Source organism: Taudactylus pleione, unplaced genomic scaffold (assembly GCF_031769625.1).
Source record: "Taudactylus pleione unplaced genomic scaffold, aTauple2 ptg000157l, whole genome shotgun sequence".
In the NCBI taxonomy this organism is placed as follows: Eukaryota; Metazoa; Chordata; class Amphibia; order Anura; family Myobatrachidae; genus Taudactylus; species Taudactylus pleione.
Window position 1 is genome coordinate 839,006 of NW_028284559.1, and position 4,765 is coordinate 843,770.

The following is a 4,765-nucleotide window of genomic DNA, read 5'->3' on the forward strand; positions in this document are numbered from 1 at the left end:
TTGTATATCTCCTTACCTCAGGAGAGTGCATTGGCAAATGGCTCGTAGTTCTTCAGCACACTGTGCCATACTTGCAGGGAGCTACAGCGCTGCCTCTAACTGGCCATGTGACGTCTCTCCTGCAGAGTGCAGGGCTGTAATACAGGTCACACACCGCCACACTCTCAGCTGCAACCACCATATCGTCTAGGAAGCAGGTAAGCACTTTGTAGATATCTGTGTGATTTATGGAGCATTAGTTATACAGTATAACTATCTAGGCATAAATAAATTGTGAAAAGTTTATTCATGTGTTTTACATACTTGAAACATCAACTATTCCTGAGATCTGTTGAGTCCCAGGTTTCATAACTTGCCTATTTATCGAGGTTTTTTTTTTCCAGAAAATGATGTAGAAACTGCAGTTTCTGCATGATGTAATAAGTAACCTAATGCAGGAGAATTCCATCTTCAGCAAAACGCTAATGACCGCTGCAGACAGTAGTCCCCATTATTATTAATGGGGGCGATTCAATTCAGCGTGAATTGTATAGTGCCAGGAGGGAGCTCCCAGAGCTATTCAATTCAGCGCACTGTTTAGTCCGACTAATGATTTCTTCTTGCACCCTCCTGACGGTGCGAGAAGAAATCCGAAAATCCGCTGCTGTTTTCCAGCTTAGTGCAGCCTCGCGCTATCACTTTAGTCGTAGAATGCTGGTTCTTGTGACTAAGCACCCAGGTTAAATCGCAAGAACCGGCATTCTCCGACTTAAGTGCTTCCCAACAATGTAAACAACGCAGTGAATTGTATAGCTCTGGGAGTTCCCTCCGGCACTATTCAATTCCCGCTGAATTGAATTGCCCACAATGAGGACTAAGGTCTAACCCCTATAGGCTTACCTCATGAATTACACAGGCTGCCTCACCTCAAGCCTGTATTTCACCTGGTTTTAATGAGCCACAGAACCTGTGTAAAGGTGTCCGTACATTTGCGATGGATCGTCACGATCTAGCGATGCAATTGGAAATGCCGATCCGCTGGTCGGAAATGCCGACCGGCCACCATCGATGTTCAGCGATCCGCCGCAGGATCGCTGACATTTTTCATGTTAAATGTCCCCAATTTGACAATCACGATAATTTTTTGATCGCGATCGTCATATTGGGGAAATCCAACATGTTGGATTTCTGTGATCCTGCGATGCCGGGTTACAGGATCACGGCAATCCTTTGCTGATGTATGGGGCCCTTGATTCATGACTGTCCCTGTTAAAAGGGATAGCATGATAAGCCTACCTATATAACAAACTACCAAAATCAAATCAAAATATTCTTCCGCAGCCTCTGGAAATGGACCGTAAGCATGTACAGTATCAGTTTCTAATGCTGGGCATATGATGCAATTATCGGGGTTATACGGCCGACATCAGCGGATCCCCCCAATAATTGCACTGTGTGTGCGGGCGACTGAGGGTAAAATATTGATTGGTTAGAGATGCTGGCATTAGATCTGGCATGTCAAAACCATGGACAGTCTTGGGTGTTGTCTGGGAGGTGTCCTAAGTGTGCACAAAAAAAGGTAGTCTCAGGGTTGTGTTAAGGGAGTGTCACGGGCGTGTCAGTCAATGTGGTTGCATTCCCAAGCGCAGAGCTGCAGCCACAGAGGCCATGTTTAGCCGGAGTTGAGACACTGCGCCAGCCATAGGCTGGTGCAAGTGTTGATGGTGGACATGATGAGCTGATGAGTGTTTGGAACCACCAGCGATTATGCATTGTCCTCGGGCATTGAAAGTGGGCGTCTCAGGGCTTGCATTGTCCGACGTACACAAGGGAAAGGCTGAAATGACCGCTGCAGCGATTACACAACACATTGCAACTGCGGCGGCACTAGTGTCCGCCTCTGAATCTGTTCCTTATTGTACATACAGTACAGGCTCTACTGCATAGCATGACATTAAATTGCATTATGGTTGTGTTGTTTGAAAATATGTTACATCTGTAAGTAAAATATAATTGTTTCCACTGTTTATATCATATTGGGCAAGAGTAGTGTTCTGTGTTTGTATACGATCGTGTCTGCAGTCATTTCTTCATGCATAGTAGTAATGCTTTAGGAATGTGTAACAGAAGAACAAAGTGTGTCTGGAAATTGTATTCTAATGGTATGCATTTACAGGGAAACGTGTTGGGTAGGTGGATCTGTACTAATCCTGTCCGTATACACATAGGTTGTATTAGGCTAGCATAGCTTCCTAACTATTGGACATGATTATATCACGTTTCTGCTACATTCTATAATGCTTATGTAATAGCCTTGCAGATGCAGGCACCGGCACTATTCTGACGAATCTGTGCGTAATTTTGAAGCGTCAATCATGTCCAATGCAAAACCAGGTTGGTTTTGCCTTTTAAATGACTGTGGCTTTAAAAATCGCACCCTTGCCTGCATATTGCAGGCTATTACATAAGCCACTATATTAGTGTTGGCAAAAACATGGCTACTAAGCCAAATTATGCTCTTTGTACTCCCTAATGTAGCCCCCATCGAGAAACAATAGCGTAGTGCTCCAAGCTTACGGTCTGCTTACAGTTTGTCATGTTTTCTGTTTTGTAACAAAGCAGAGAATAAAGCTTTGTTACAAAACACTATACAATTATTGGGCCGATTTGGCAATTGTGTGAGATGCCTAATTTATTGTGTAGTATGTAGGAAAAGAAATAGCCACAAACACTCTCTTTTGATTATCGGATCTGTCAAACTTGCCAAAAGATATCAGCCCAAAGCTCCCAATATCGAGTAGTGTGTGGGCATTCACGGTAATCAGACCATATGTTCTACAAATTTTCCTGATTACCTCATCCTCTTTGTGGGCGGACATATGCACATTATCGATTCATGAGTATGAAATTCGGCAGCTTTTTCATTTCAATTGTGTAGTGTGTACCACAGATATCGGGACCTTCCACTTGCAGAAAAATTGTGTCCAATGTTGGGTCAACCAAAAAAAATTGCATAGTGTGTAGCTAGCTCAGTGGTTCCCAAACTTTTTTGAATCACGGCGCTCTAGAGTATCAGCAGTCTTCACAGAACCTCTCAGCCAAAAATTTGATGTTGAAAAATTCAGAAAAAAATTTAGTAAAGTGAAGTAAACTGTGCTTACATGTCATCCTTAGGTTCAGTTATGTGGTGGTGGACAGGTTTGTGCTTCTGTTTGTCCACATATTTACATTACATTGACCATATATTACTTGAATTGGTGCTGGACCACCAACCTGAGGCACCCCTGCATGTGTCCCGAGGCACCCCAGGGTGCCACAGCACACAGTTTGGGAACCACTGGGCTAGCTTAAGACTGATCCCTGCACAATACAGGGTGGTATTGCAGCACAAACAAGAATTGGAAGAGGAAATGTGGGCTTCAGCTGTAGATGTAAGTGGTAGAGGTGTGGGGAGGTCTAATGGAATGTGGGGAGATCTAAGGGGTGCCAAAAATTGCAACAAACACAGTAGAATAATTTTTGTTGTTGTTTTTTGTTGTTGTTGTTACTGTAAATTATGTTATATTTTCAGTATACGTGTGATCAATATCTTTGTGTATATTTACTGTGTATAACAATGCTCACATATTTAGGGGGCGGTTCAATTGTTAGCACCTGTGGCTGCAGGTGTCGGGCGCCCGTCAGAGCAGAAATGTGCGATAAGTCGGCACTTTGGGAGACCAAATGGGGGTTTGGGCACCCAAAGCAGGACTTTAGACGGGTTTAACTGCTTTGCGCAGCTAAACCTTGTCTGTTTGGGCGCGATATGCATGGGCGTCCAAACACAATTGAATATCGCACCCTGATCTCCCGTCACTTTAGACGGGAGATAGGGTGCGATAAAACAATTGAATCGCTCCCTTAAAAGGTAAACTTGGCTATTTGTGGCATATATAGATATTTTTGATCGTTGTGTGGGAATGTAATACAGGTTGAGTCTCCCATATCCAGAATGCTTGGGACCAGGGGTATTTTGGATAACTGAATATTCCGTATTTTGGATAACTGCATATCATAATATCTTGGGAATAGGACCCCAATATACACACAGAATGCATTTATGTGTTATTTACACCTTATACACACAGCCTGCAGGTCATTTTATACAATATTTTCAATAATTTTGTGGCTCAAGCAAAGCTTGTGTATAGAAATGAATTTCATTTATGTTTCATATACACCTTATACACACAGCCTGGAGGTAATTTTATACAATATTTTTAATTTGTGCCTTAGACATAGTTTGTGTACATTGAACCATCAAAAATCAAACGTTTCATTATCTCAGTCATGCCAAAATAATTCCTTATTTCGGAATATTCCGTATTTCGGAATATTTGGATATGGGAGACTCAACCTGTAGTCTAATAATTTTGTGACGAGTAACAACTTGACGCAAATCAATGGCTATTTTGCCTTCCAAATCGGCAGATGTATTATCCAGTGGTTCGGAGAGTGAAAACTCAAACTGCTAGCAATTTACGGCTGGTTTAAAAAACACACAGTGGGCTCGATTCAATTCAGCGCAATGCTGAATAGCCCCGGGAGGGACCTCCCGTACCTATTCAATTCAGTCCGCTGTTTGGTCCAACTAAAGGATTTCTTCTCGCACCTCCCTGAGGGTGTGAGGAGAAATCAGACAAAAGTGCCGGCCATGCGGCTGTTTTCCTGTTCAGCGCGGCTTCACGATCTCGCGGCCTTCACTTTAGTCAAAGAATTAAATTTCTCACGACTAAACACCCATGTT